At 37.7% G+C, this 15,820-nt stretch overlaps 1 protein-coding gene across 1 annotated transcript in view; it reads right to left on the reverse strand.

Annotated features, from left to right (window-relative positions):
- Positions 1-15,820, reverse strand: part of LOC102497933 (potassium voltage-gated channel subfamily D member 2-like) — a 608,667-nt gene that overhangs the window by 370,739 nt on the left and 222,108 nt on the right. The gene's annotated exons all lie outside the window — the stretch shown is intronic.

Below are 15,820 nucleotides of genomic sequence, written 5' to 3' on the forward strand. Positions count from 1 at the left end.
GAAGTTCAAGGCCAGATATTACAGGGGAGAAAAGTACTCCTGCTCGGGATTTGGAAATGGGTGGGGGTATTTCTGGTCATCATGATGACTGAGAGGTCCTGCTGGTATTTACTGCATGGAAGCAAGAAGACTAATATTCTATAATCGAGTCCACACTAAAATACAACGTTCCTCCAAAAATGATAAAAGCACTGGAGTTGAGAAAACTGGAGGATACAGTTTGTTAAAGGAAGCAGTGAGAAATGAGGTTGAAAAAGTGAAGTCCTTTATTGTTTTGGATATCAAATGTCAGACAAATAGATGTGTCTTAATTCTCCTTTCAGGCCTTGGGAAGTCATTGGAAGTTTTGGAATTGGAGAACAATATAATCAGTCTTTGAAAGTGTAGAAAATAAGACAGGATATGACTCAAGAAGATGAATTTGGCATTCATTGGCAAAGTGATTGAGTTGGGGAAAAATCAGCAATACGGAAATCAGTCAGATTAGATTTACGGCCAGTGAGAATGAATGGGAGGAAAATCCCGGCAATGTCAGTTTCTCCATGGAAAGAGATTGAGATACCACTCACTATCCTATTCACATTCTTATTCTCTATAGGATGACTATTTTTTGTTTTTCATTTTTGTTCCCTGCCCCACCCTTGGATATCTTAAACCAGTGAAACTTACAAGTTTTTCTGAGGGTTTAGGACGTGAGAGGGAAGAGGAAACTCTTATCTAATCTTTCAAAGCCAGAATTTCTTCTTCTACCCCACTCTTTAGTCTGTCACAGTAGAATTGCCTTGAGGGACGGAATGGGAAAGCAAGCACCAGAAATGCAATTTCAGCAGCACACCTCACCTGATTAGCTGTAAAAAGCAAGGGCAGGAGCTGCTGCTTGCTCTGGGGCTACACAGTTGAGGTTGTCTGTCAAAGTTAACACTGAACTTTAGTTTTTCATCCTTAAGAGCCACGAGCCCAGAAATACTTGGAAGCGATAGAGTGAGTGACACAGACACATGCACGTGCACACACACACACACACACACAGTCAAGCACACACCTGCACCTACAATTTTGAACATTTTTCTAAAAAATTAATTGAAGTAGCCATTAATAAACCTAAGAACATTTATATATCTTAAATTTATTTTTAAAAATTTAATTTACTTTTGGGGCCAGCAGGTGGCATGGTGGTTCAAGGTGCTGGACTCCCACATGTCCAACCATGGTTCGAGTCCTGGAGTGCTGGACTTTTTGTTGTCTCACTCTGTTTCTTCCTCTCTCTCTCTCTCTCTCTCTCGCTCTCGCTCTTGCTCTTGCTCTCTGTGTCCCTCTCTGGTCAAATTAAAATAAATGAATAAATAAGTAAAGTTAAATAAAATAATTCCTTTAAAAATTTAATTGACTGTTAACTAAAAATTCAAAGCTTAAGGCTAATTGTTCCTTCTTAAGTTTGCTTTAAAGTATAGGCTAGAAATGATGGATGCACGGGGCAGACCACACTGGACACCTTCTATGTCAAGGAGATTGATGGCTTATGTAGCATGCATTGTTGGATCCATGCTCAAAGCCATTTGTGTTTTTGAGAGTGTTGTGTGACTTAAATGAATGTCTATAAAAATAATTTTATGAGTGTTTTGTTAAGTACATCCAGCAATTAATTGCTGTCCAACTATGTAAATCATGATGTTCAATAGGTTAATTATATGTTGCTTCAAAAGGATTTGCTGTTTTCTTTTTTCAGTTTGTTGACTTTGAGGTTTCCATTTATTTTGTATATTATAGAATTCTGTAAAGTCTCTACTTATTAATTTCCTTCTCAATTAAACAAGATTACTGTTCTACCTCAGCAGTTGCAGACTCAAATCCATAAACAAGATAATCTGTTGCAGAGGCGATTGTGGTGAACATGGCAGGGGATGTCTCACTAAAGGTATTTACATTCGATGTTCTTAACAGTCATAATCTGGACACACAACACATATCCTGGCTGCATTTGACCTGTGGCCTGCTAACTTGGGAATCCAGAATACCAAATTTCCTTCAGCTTTCTGTAAATGAGTAACTCTGCATAGCACAGACTATGTGTATGAGGTATATTCTATTTATTGGTTGAGAATTGCATAGTATCTCTTGTCGCTGGAACTTCTGAACTTCTGGGTAAGCTCTGACAAAGAGCTGTTGAGAAGCTGTCTCTGCTTCAATAAGAAGGAAGTGGATCTTGTTTTCAGGTCTAGTGGGCCTCCCAGCTGTTGATTAAGTGATGGGAAAATTCAGGGGTCTGTACCAGCTGGCTGCAAACTTGCTGGTTGTTTATGTGGATCTACAATAGGCAAGATGCTATAATGTACTTTACAGCCCATAGAGTGGGCACAGAATGGGCTAACCATACATCTTGGGTGCACATATTATTTCTGTTAAACTTATTCCCTGAAGCACAATCATATTTCCCCTAATTAATTTTTGTTCCATATCTGGCCATTTGTTAAACTTACGGTGTTAGTCATTGTCTAACTGGGTATAGGGACTTTTTCTAAGGGTTCATTACATGTTGTTTAAAAGAATTTTCTATGTCCCATTTTCTCCGAGTTCTCTGTTAGATGCACATTTATTTTTACAAGGCATTTATTATTTTATAGACATTATAAAGCTTATATTCATTCTTTATATAATAAAAATGCTAACCAAGCCTGCCCTGCCATTCATTCCCAGCATTAAAAATAATCTCTGACTTTGACAAATGAGTCTCAAAGAGCTATTTCCTGAAGAATAAAATGAATAGAGTTGTGCCCACTTGTTGCTGCAATAAAGGAAATGTACATTAAGTCCCACCCATGTCACACACATATCTCTCGCATATTTTGTTTAAGTTTCTCCAAGCCTTTACTGTTATAGGTGAGGAAATTGTGTTCCAATGAAGTTAGATAACTTGAACAATTCCATTCACCTGGAAATAAAAAGAATGAGGATTCAAACGTAGGTTTTGCTGGTTCTTTAGAACATTGCTCAGCTCCAAAATATTCGTAAAATTTTTCATTCCTTTAACTAGGTCTGTGTTTTGGAACCCAGGCAATTGGTTTGATTTACTTTGTGGTCCGTGAAATTGCCAGTTGTAGCATAATAGGTGTGTTCTTGCATTGTTCTATTTTCATGTAGCCATCAGCCTGGGTATCGGAAGATGAATCAACAGCAAAAGATGCCCAACGACAGTTTAGTGAACTGACAGGCCTCTACACACAAAGAAAAAGTATATCCTCAAAATATGGCCATTTTCTGGTTACCTGTTTATTGAAAAATAGTTCTTGATAGTAAAGAGATTTTATTGCAAGGATAGAATGATCAAAAAAACTTTTTGAAAGAGACATTCTGGAAATACGTAACCAGGAATAAATAAAGCTCATGAGGCTTGTAGAAACCTGGGGATTCAGAAAACATTTCTGGGGTCATTTTAGAAGGACGCCTATGTGAGCACAATTCAGTGTGTCAGCCGTTCAAGTAGGGAGTTGGTTTATATAAAGGAGCTCCGGAAGTGCCTCACTAGGTGTGTTATAAATGAAAATGAATGAGATATAGAAGGTCTAAGTACACATTTTGGACCAACTATGCTTCTTTTAAAACAATTTTTTAGTATCTCATTACCTGCCTTCATTCCCTTAGGCAATTTCTGCACTGCAAAGTAAATTCAATAACTCAGAAATATCTAAAGAAACCCATACTTTTTACCTAAAGAAATTGAAATAAATTCTTGCTCTTAAAAAAAGTTGTCCATCATCCTTCATCTGAAAACACTAGCTATCTGTTTTAATTTTGTAAAGAGCCTCCTCTAAAAGACAAAGAACTTATATTTTATTCTTGTTACTCTTCCTTCCCTAGAACATGAATATAAAATATTACAAAGGTCATAGAGTTAGCTTAAGATGTATTTTTTAATACTGAGTGCTGATTAATATAATTCTATACTAAAAGTGAATGTAATTCAAGGATTCTCAGATTTGAGTTATGATTTGGTATGGCTTGTTTGATAACGTATCAAATTATCTAACATTCACTACAACTACAGGAGATTGAAAGCTTCATAATGATGAAGACATCACTATAAAATGCCCTGTGCCTTCTGAATCTTTCAAGATTGAAATACATTCAGAATGGTTTGAATTATGAATGTTATTCACGGCCTTATAGCTTCTGGTTTGGGTAGACATTCCAACAGGTAAATGAAAGCACCTCTACGTACACACATACACAGTCCATTTGGGAAGGCAGCATGTAAGAGAGGTCACAAAGAGGTTACTTAAAAACTAAAGACACATGGGAACCAGTAGTTAGCGTAACGGCTATGTCGCTGGACTCCCAGATAGTCGACCGCGGTTTGTGTCCTGGACCCGGTGGCTTAAAATCCGTGCCGGGCACATGTGCGTGCGTGCCCAAGATCCCGAGAGGAGAATGGAGGAGAAGGGATTGTGGCGTGGCCATCCCCTCTTGGGTGATTTCTCGCTTTCTGTCTCTCTCTTTCTGGCGAGCGCACGTGCCCTACAGTGAAAAACCTCTAAAACAAAACAAAACAAAAAAAGCAAACAAAAAAACTAAAGATACTTAACTCTCATTACCAAAGTGTGTATTTTCCCAAAATATCTGTAGTTTGGAAAACACCTGATGAACATCTAACAAAAGTAATCTTCATAGTAAAGTTTTAAGAGACAAGTTGTGGGGGACCCAGGTTGAACATGTGGCCTGAGATTACATATTCTGTTGAGGAGACATTGTCATTTCAGTTTGCTGTTGTACATAGGCCTAACACCATCACTATACAGGTTAGGGATTTGCTTAATACCTAGTATTTGTGGTCATGAATAAATGATTAAGCAACTGATGCTGGCAAATGAGAAATCAAGTATTTCTCAAAGTTTCAGATGAATGCATTCACTTCTGCAGAGCCAAGATGTTTCTGTGTGTGCAACTCAATTGTTCTTCCTAACGTCATTATTTTGATTAACATTTCAAAACAAATAAACCACTAGGTGAAGATCTTCTGACTCAAAACAAGGGTAAATCCTAGTCTAACTGGTAAACTCTCAATCTTGAAAAAATAAAAATGATTTTAATTATTTTCTTAAATACAGCACGCACAATATATTTTTAAAGCACCTTAATTTCCCCCAAAAGAGAAGTTAACATTCAGTCTCTTTCAATCCATGACTGCTTCCGTAGTAAAATGCAGACTTGATTTTCTCAGTCTAATGTTTGGTATATGAAGTAAAGAAACATTGAGCATAGCTATTTCATTATCAACTTTCTTGACCTAAGATCTAACCAGGCTCAACAAGGTTTAAGTCCCTAGAATAAAGTTCTGACATGGATAAGGAAGTTCATAAATATTTATGAAGAGAGTAATTCATGAATATTTGGGGAAAAAAGGCTATTTAACACAATGTAACATTATAATTTTTTTGTATTTTCTTTTTTTTTTTTCTTTCTTTCTTTCTTTCTTTCTTTTCTTCCTCATAGGGCACGTGTGCTTGCTGGAGAGAAAGAGAGACAAAAAGACAGAAAGTGAGAAATCATCCCCCGAGGGGGAGATGGTCATGCCTCAGTACCTTCTCCATTCTCCTCTCAGAATTTTGGGCATGCATGCACATGCGCCCAGCATAAGTCATATGATTTTATTACTATTATGGCCAGGAAGTGACTACAAAAAATAAACTGAGAGTAATGCCTATCAAATTTATTCCTGAAAATATAAATAAATATGATCTATGTCCATCTATCCATTTACCTAACTACTCATCTCTGTAGTGTAACTATTATACACATAATTTTTATTTTACCATTAGGTGGAAAACATTATTCAAATTGACCTGTATAAAATGGTGCCATTTAAGGCTGAATAAAGAGAACATATTACTATCAAGCGGCTATTCCAAGAGTCTGAGGGCGAGTTTAGAAGAGCATCATGAAAACTGTTCCATCAGTATGGCCAACTCCTAATAGCATCTGGATTGAATTTTTCTTAATTATTGTTATTTTTATGTTCTGAGATTCTGGGTACTAAATTAAACACTTGATCACACACTGCCGAACATCTAAAACTGTTTCCTGAAGAGAATGATGAGGCTGCCTTTGGACACCTATGTTTGAAGGTGGTCTGTGTCTCTGTAAAGCCTCTACAGTTTCATAATAATTTCCAAACACAACAGCTGCTCATCTGGTTTGCAAAGCATATGCCTTAACTTCTATGAACAGAATGAAGGCCAAACCATCCAGGCCTTTGTAATGTAGAACCACAATCTCCACTCTCAACTTCTCTTAATACTTCAGGTCAGAGAAGTGGTTTTTAGGAAGCATTATGTAAGAGGCATGTATTTCCAGAGGTGCTCCAAAATTCATTATTGAATAGAATTAGATCACATTTGTACAACCATTCAGAATCTGACTATACAGAGCTGCATTTTAATGTAATGTTAGTTTGTTTCCAATGGTTACTAAAAAAAACAGTTTCAAATCTAGAAACACATTTGCTGTCATGAAATATCCAATATGTAAATGATAAAATATCGTTCAGTATCACATATGTAAATACATTAAAATAGGTTGAATTAATTTTATCAGATCATTTGAAGATTATCTTTAAGTGGCTAATATATGTGTGTGTGTGTGTGTGTGCACTCAGTAAAGAAAGAGAGAGAGACAGAGAAAGAGGTAAAGCAAGAAAGTACCTCCCCCACAGGGAATGGTCATGCCACAATCCCATCTCCTCCATCACTCCACCATCCCATCGCCTCCGTCGCTTTTTCCTTTCCTTTCAGGATTTTGGGCATGCACATACATGTGTCCAACATGTTTCTCAAGCCATCAGGTCTTAGATTTGAACCACATGGTTGATCATGTGGGATCTAGCTACCTTAACCACTAAATCACAGGCCAGTTCAGTGAATATCTTTTTATAGCACCAATATAACTTCTGTTCTGGGTGTTTTCTTGTATCTTATATTCCTTTCATTAATCCAGGTAGCAATTAGAATGTCCTATGTTCATTATCACAAGTAGTGGGTATACCTTTTAATTGAAAATAAATAAGATTTGGGTCAACAATTGGTGTGGTGGTTGGGGCATTGACTCCCACATGGCTGACTATGGTTCAAGTCTCTGACCTGGTGGCTTGCTTTCTCACTTTCTCTCTCTCTCTCTTTCTCTGGTGAGTGCATGTGCCCTATAAGCAAGTTAAATAATAACAATAATTAATAAAATTAAATATATAGCTATTAGACAAAGAAATTTAGGTATTTGATTTTGAGTTTCAATATCTGCAAAGATTGAGGAGAATGTATGTTGAGTAAAAAAGCTGTTTTTCCTATATCTGCCCCCTCTACAGGGCAAAAGTTCCCAGGCTGGAAGACAAGGAAAATGAACAGCCAAAAAGGAGAGCCTAGATACACGTGACATCACTGAGAAAGAAGGGTCTGCTTTTCTGATATTCACAGTACATGCCCCATGCTGAAAGAGAATGACAAAAAGCTCAAAAGAATTGGAACTCTTGAAAAGCTACATTTAACTTGGCATGCGTGAGAGTAGCTCACAGTTTTGTTTAGCCAGGAGCAGTGGAGGGGAAGCAAGACTTCTCCAGCGAAAATGCACAGAGAGCCAGCAGGCCTAGCATGTCCTTGGAAGGAGGACGAGGAGGCTGCAATGGCAACCTGCAAGCACCAGTGACCACAAACCAGACGGAAAGGAGGATGTCTCAGTGGGTGCCAGCAGGGATAGTTGACGACACCAAGGGCCAGATGGCCCCCACCTGGCATCTCGTAGACACATACCTGAAGGACAGTCCGTGAGGGCTGATTGAGATGGAGTCTCCTCCACTGGATGAAACTGGGGCCCAGAATAAAATTCATTTCAGCGAAACTACACATTAAGTTCAGCAAGAGAGAATCACAGACAATTGTGTTTCTAGCTGACTTGTACACCTGAGCTGATGCACTGACACTTCTATTTGCTATGTCTGTGAATGACATCGGGGGAAATCTTAAAAAAAACTTATGGAAAATACATATTGTGGAAAACTATACATGGATTTCAAAGTTTAGCACACCAAGATACACTCCCAGTTTAATTAATTTTTTTTCATGAACTTTTTGAAGTATCAGTATATAGAACAATTCTTATAGGTCCAATATTATATTCTAATTATTATAGTTACATAATACACCTTCTTATTTTATTTACCTACTACTTCCTATATCCTAATTATTTAAACTATCATATCTGTTATGTTATTTGTAGAGCATAGTTCTTTTTTTAAAAAAAATTTTAATTTGGCCGAATGGTACATACACTCCTCAAAGAAATACAAAGAAAGAAGAGGGAAGGTGAGAACATCACTTGTGAGGAATAGGCACACCCCAATCCCTTCTCCATCTCCTCCTGCTGTCAGGATTTTGAGCATATACGCATATGCACCTGGGCTCTTTTTCCATCTACCAGGCCCAGGATTCAAACCATAAAGTCAACCATGGGGGATCCAGCTGCCTTAACCAACACATAATAAGCTGGCCCACACTTCATTTCTTAGTCATATATTAGTCTATTAGGAGAATATTTTTTTACTGCATCCTATGCCTTTTTTTTTTCTCTCCTTATGACCCTTTTAAGCTCAGTGGAATGATCATGGTCAATATTTCTAGTGAAAAGAATCCACTTCTTTTATACTCTAGCAACAACAGTTTATATATCTCAAAAAAAAGAAAAAGAAGGTTTTATAGTCTGCCTTTCTCCTAGTGTTTGTGTGTGTCTTTAATTTGGTTTCAAGCACCGTAATTCTCAACTCTTTCATCACATTATAATTGAATATATTCAGCATTTCAGTCTCAAGCTCTACTCTTAGACTAATTTCCTAACAGTTTCATTTGATTAGACCAGGTATCACATGGTTGCAGATTCTAAATTCTGGGCTATAAGTATCCTTATAGCATAGTATAGTACAGAGTGCATTAACAGTGCAGTAAATGGTGCTGGAGGAGCTGGAAAAACTCACCTACTGCTAAAACTCTCAGAGATACTCCACCAGAATGGGAGAATGAGAAAGGCGATGAGGTAGGGCTCCACTGAGGCCAGGCATACAGGTACTCCTTGACTACACATTAACACACAATAACAGACTAGCTTAGTGCTTCCTCTGAATTCTGTTTTATTTTTCTTATTATTAATAATGTCAAATCTAAGTTTGAATTGATTCTAAAGTGTGTGAATGCACAATTAATTCTGTAATAGGGTTATTCATTTGTTATAATCATTACATTTTCCTTTGTTTTGTAAAAAAAGACAATTTTCTTACTCTATGCATGGTTATTTTAAATTCTGAGAAACACTAGCTTTTTAAAACATAATGTAAACTGAAAGTAATAGAGGTCTAAAATTTATTTTTTGATACTTTCCATGCTCATTTTAAAATGTGCAAGATAAATTATTCATGTTTCCTCCTACAGATTAGGTGGCAATAGTTTTCTACCATGCAAACACACAACTCCTTTTTTAAGTCTGCCAGTCTTGTGAATCTTGGATAGAAGACAATGTGTCCTCTGACATCTACTAATGGACAATGATCACAGACGAGCGCAGGTGGGAAATGCTATTTCAGGGTAATAGCTCACACCTGGAAAGGTCTATTTTTTCTCTAGGATCTTTTTACACAGCAGTGAAAATAAACTAATTAGGTCAAAGCATCACATTGGGACCCAAGAGCTATGACGGTCTCTCTCAGTTGTGTCCTCACAAGAGGCCACCATGCAAAGGCAAACAAGCAACCAGAAATAGGAGCTCCCAATTTAACGATTTCTCCTTTCAGTGCAGTTATCACTGTGTTCAACTGTAAGTGAAGCCATACCATGTTCAAAACAGGAAACCATGTTACAGAGAGATGAACGAGATGCAAGAAAGGGAAAGGAAACAAGGAAGAAACTGGGTCTGTAAGACCGTATCCTCTGCACAGTACCGTGAAACCCTGCTTAGGAGACACAGTGTTCACAAGCCAGAATTCAGGTACCAAGTTCTTTAACTGCCCCTGACATCTATGGAAATTCTACATTGATAGAATCAAAGAGATGGAAATTCCAGGCCTGGGCACATCTGCTTTTATTTCTTTGATAATATCACCCACAACATAAAAGGAAAAAAAAATAAAAAGCAAAATCAACAATAAGTTGCTATTTTTTCCTGCCCTAAATCTCTCCCGTGGTTAAGTAAAACTCTCCTGGGAGGTTTGACCTCACTAACCACCCTTAGGATTTCAGGTGGAGAGGTGGGGGGGTCTGTGACATCAAATGTTATAGAACCCATTTTTACTTGTTTTACCGATGCTTCTTAAGTCAATGAAGTAAGTTTGGTTTGGGCTTGTTGAGATCCTTTAACAAAATATTTCCTGTTATTTCTCTTACTTCCCTTATATGTCATGTGGGCACTTATATTTTTCATTCATTTAACAAGTGGTTATTGATCACATAAGACACACACGTGCTGTGTAAAGTGTGAGGAAAAGCAAAGATTTAAGACATCCTATGCCCTCAACAGTAAGTGGATATATATACTTAACATGTATTGAATGCAAGCGTAAAAGACATATTTTCTTAAAATATTAAGAAAAAGAAACTTATTTTTAAATTAGAATAATCATGATCCCACCACTCATCCCAGAGCGTCTTATATTTCATGGTGTTTTTTTTTTGTTGTTGTTGTTTTGTTTTGTTTTTTTTTTACAATGTCTATTTCATAGGCCATGGTTGTAGGTTTTAACATTGTTGTTACTTTAGAAGTACAATTACATATTTGCTCATTTTTAATACTGAACTTATTTTCTTTTAATATTGGGGTGCATATACACCTGAAAGAAAGAGAGAAGGAGAAAGATAACCCCCACCTCTCCATGCGGCTTGGTCACACTGCAGCTCTGTTACCTGCGTTTTTCCTTCCCATCGAGATCCTGGACATGCACTCAAACAGATCTGACACGGTTTTCAAGCCTTCAGGAGCAGGATTTGAACTTTGATTGACTATGTGGGATCTGCCTCTCTACATAGCAGTTCATCGCTGTGCTCTAAGTTAAGCCAGGTTAAACTTATTTATTTGAGAGTTGTTGTTTTGTTTTGTTTTGTTATAGAGCATGTGTGCTCACTGGAGAGACAAAAAATGAAAACTCGCCCCCCACCCCCGGGGGATCCCTTCTCATCCATTCTCCTCTTAGGATTTGGGGCATGCACACACATGAGCCTGGTGTGAGCTTTAAGCTACCAGATCTGGGACTCAAACCACAGTTGACTACATGGGAATCCTGCAACTTAACCATTACACCATCTGCTTATCCCTGCGTTAAACTCTTGATGGCTACAATATATCATTCTACCTCATATTTAGGTTTATTTATTATTTTATCATTATGTTATTATTACTTTAACAGAAAATATTTTGTTCAATATTCATTTCCTCAGCATTTACAACATGCCAGAGAAGAATGCTGGTTGGCAGATATACAAAGTATTTTCTATAGGTCAGAGGTCAAGGTCTAAAGTACAGTGGGGTATGTATTTGAGTCTCTGGAGAGCAAAAAATGGCAACATAATAGCTAGGTGATATAGTTCAATCAAATACAATGTACTCTAGAATCTCTGATGTTAGCAGACAGGTGGGGGTTTAGAGCAGAGGTAATGTTTGATCAGAATTCCAAAGACAGATTTGGATTTTATAAGGCACATAAGTAGGGGGAGAAGCACTCCTCCATCTTTATCTATTTTAATGCAACTAGGGGACATGGCAGCCTCTCAGCGTTAACAGTGATCATTACCTAACCTCATTACCTTACCGTGGGCAAACTCAAAAGGGCTCACCCCACTCAGTGGGAGGTGTGAAATCTCTGGGAAGAGGGAGAGGGACTTGTACAGTTCAAAAATCTGTATCCAGATGATACACCCTTCCCCAAACTGCTCCCTGCATCTCTGAAAACTCACAACTAAAGGTGGGAGGCCCATCTAGTCCCTGTGATTGAATCATGGAGAAAAACGCCAACAGAGACCAGGTGATAAAAAGCCATGGATGCCAGACTAGGAATTTAGATTTTCCCTTGCATTTGATGGGGGATCGTGAAGGATTTTGAAGTAACGAAGTGCGATGGTTAGACTTGAATTTAAAATAACAGCTCTGAGAGTAATGTAGTGGACAGACATAAGGAAGGGACTGCAGGTAAGAAAAATGACTCTCCCATCAAGAGACGATGATGTCCTAGGTAAGGCAAAGCCAGGTGGTTTTGTTAAAAATCCCCTCCAGGTGTAGGTGGTGGTGCAAAGGTAGTGCAACTGCATGCATATGGGAAAAGTCTCGGGTTGGTGTTTGCAGACCTTTGTGAGCAGGCTGGGCATGTGACCATGATCAGGTAGCTGAGTCTGGGGGCAAACTGTGGTGTAGAGGCTCTGTTGGAGGTGCCCCTCTCTCTCTCTGTCTCAGAAGGAATAAACTTTAACAAATGATCTCCATGATAATCAAGAGCAGTGCCACTTTATAACATTATGACTATTTTCATTTCTTTAAAAATTATTTTTAGCCCTGTCGTGATAGCACATGTCATGTATCATAAAACTCTACAGTGCTGGAAGCCATATGGAAGACTGGAGTGCAGTTCCAAGCAGATGTGTACATGTCAGGAGCTCACAGGTGTTCACAGAGGTCCCTGTAATCCTGGCTGGCGAAGAGGCTGGCGTAATCTCTGCTTTTCTGTCTCTCTCTCTCAAGTAAATACCTTTTTTTTTTTTTTTTTAAATAAAAGCTATTTTCAGGGCCAGCAGGTGGCATGGTGGTTGGGCCACTATACTTCCACATGGTCAACTGTGGTTTGAGTCCCAGACCTGCTGGCTTATTTATTCACTTTCCCTCTATCTGTCTCTCTCTGGTGAGTACATGTGCCCTATAGCAAATTTAAAAATAATCAGAATAAATAAGATTAAACAAATAATTTTTTAAAAAGTAATTTTCAAATTATTTTCTGAAAATTGTATATAAATGGGAAGATAAACATAACACACACATATAAATGTATGAATCAGTATCCCATTTTACCACATCCCTCTCCAAAATGGAAGATTATCCATGCCGTGCTGGATAAACAAATGAACACTGATAGGGTGTTTTCTTAGGATATTCAGAGCAATGTCATGTTTATGTCAAGAAGTGCAAGTCCCAATATACGTATACTATTGCAAACACACCTGAACACATCCGATGCAATGGTAGAGTATTCTTTACAGATATATTAACGCATGAGAATATGTCCTGAGGGGGTTATCAGGATGAATGAAATAATAAAAATCTTGTCATATGAGAATTGCTTGAAAGAATTGGTGATATTTACACAGGAGGACAAATACTCAGGGACTGAGGAATGGCTTCGAATATTTGAAGGTCTGACATAGTGAAAATATTAGTTTTGATTAGTCAGAAGATATATCTAAGGTAAATGAGCCTGCATTTAATGCAGATATGTCCGCAGGCCACATACTTTAGGAACAGGAACTGCTTAGCAGTGATTTATACTGTTTTAAGAAGCAATAATCTTCCAACTGCTGCACATATCCCAGCTCTCAGGAAAAAATGAGAATGGAGGACTGTGTGTGTGTGTGTGTGTGTGTGTGTGTGTGTGTGTGTGTATGTCTTAGAGAGGGGAAGAAGGAGAGGGAGGGAGCGAGGGGTGGAGAGAGAGAGAATAGAGAATAGAGTTTAGGGATGGTTAAATTGAGAGACGTTTGTGTCTGTCAACATGAATGCCATGCCAGGTAATGTCAAAATGGAATTCTTTGCTACTCATGGCTCATATGAATCTTAGAGCTATGGCCAAATAATAATAATAATAATGATAATGATAACAATAATAATAATGTTACTGAGTAATCCAGAAGCTTTTCTTCCTCAAAAGACCCTGGAAAACTCCCTTTCCCATCTGATGATTGGAAAACAATGATCCATTCCAGAATGCTGAAAGGACAGATGCTACGGGGATTTCACACTCATTCCTAATCCATTGCAGTCCATCAACTCTCCTTTTTTATGTTTCATAATTTGTTATTTACATTCAATCATTGCACATCCCTATAGTACATAATACGTTTCTCAAGGCATGCATGCAGCAGGTGATAATCAAATCAAGGATATTACCATAAACACCATTCTTTTCTAGTTTTATTTTTTTCTTCAATTTGATGAGAGAGGAGAGAGAGAGAGAGAGAGAGAGAGAGAGTGTGTCACCAGGTCTGGGACTTGAACCACGGTTGCCCATGTGGGAGTCCAGTGCCTTAACCACCACTCCACCTGCTGACCCCATAAAAATCATTTTCAACACTGAAATTTGCAATCTTGTATCTGACAGAGATTTTTCCTTGAGCCCCTCCCACTCACCTTTATTACTCACAAGCTCACTATATCCAGCTTTCTTGAAGCTAAAGGAAGTACTTTTCTGCCCTTGTGTATTTGAAATTATACAAGGTAATGGATGCTTATCATGCCCTCCTTGAAACTAGGTTTCTCGGTCTTTCATGAAAAGGTGTTTTCTCCCTCTTTCTCTGTTGGACTACATACAAGCTAAGTAAAGGCAAGGACCACATTTGGTTTTTTTTTTTTTTATTTCTATGAACCTAGAGCTCAAAATAGTACCTAGAAAAAAAGTAGGTCTTCCTTGTTACTCTTTGCCAGCTCATGCTCCTGTTCTGGCCTTAAATACAGAAATTCCTCAGGATTCTTCACTATTTACTGATTTCTTCTTCTTCTTTTTTTTTTTTATCTTAATAAACAGTCTTCAGGAAGACCATAAGTTTCAAACACATAAGTTCATTCCAACACCCAAGCTGATATGCTTTTTAAATAATTATTTTATTTAACTTTCAATTTATTTTAATTTGACCAGAGAAGGACAGACAGAGAGAGAGAAGGCGAGAAAGCAAGCCACCAGGTCTGGGACTTGAACCGTAGTTGGCCATGTGGGAGTGCAACACCCTTAACCACTGTGCCACCAGCCAGCCCCGCAAGCTGATATTTTAAAGCTACAGTTATTAAACTTTTTAGTCTCAGGAACCCTGTGGAGACTTTGAAATACTTGAATGTGTAATGTATTTATAAATATTTACCAGGTTAGATATTAATATATAAATGTATCGAGTACATCACAAAAAAATAGTAATTCCATTACCCATTAAATGAACAATGTTTTGGGGATTCAAAGCTATATCTTTGAGGGAAAAATATTATAGAATAGTGGCATCATTTAAATTTTGCCTTTTTTTTTGACATGGCTTAATAGAAAACAGGTGGATTCTCATTTATGCTTCTGAATTGTATCTTTTATGATATAATGTTTTTTTAGGTGATGTATGGAAAGCAAATCACATTTCACCAGGAAGTGTACTCGAGAAGGGAATAGCATTTCAACAGCTTTACTGGATAATTATGGATATTCTTCTTTGATACTACACCAAAATTTGGCTAGAGATATTTAAAAGTTGATTTCATTGTGAAATCTGAAATCAGATTGTTACTGACTGGTTCCCCAGAATTTATATAGAGGCTATACTCTCACATGTGACTGCATTTGGGGATAGGACATTTACAGAGCCAATTATGTAAATGAAATGATAAGTTTGAGACCTAAATTCAGTAATACTGGTACCTTTGTAGAAAGAAAGAGACACCAGGGATGAGTACAGGGAAAAGGCCATGTAAGAACACAGAAGGTGGTCATCTGCAGGCTGAGGACAGAGGCCACGAGAGAACCCAGGCCTTTGGATTCTTCATCTCAAACCTTTATCCTGCAAAACTG

Source organism: Tupaia chinensis, unplaced genomic scaffold, assembly GCF_000334495.1.
Source record: "Tupaia chinensis unplaced genomic scaffold, TupChi_1.0 Scaffold000257_1, whole genome shotgun sequence".
In the NCBI taxonomy this organism is placed as follows: domain Eukaryota; kingdom Metazoa; phylum Chordata; class Mammalia; order Scandentia; family Tupaiidae; genus Tupaia; species Tupaia belangeri.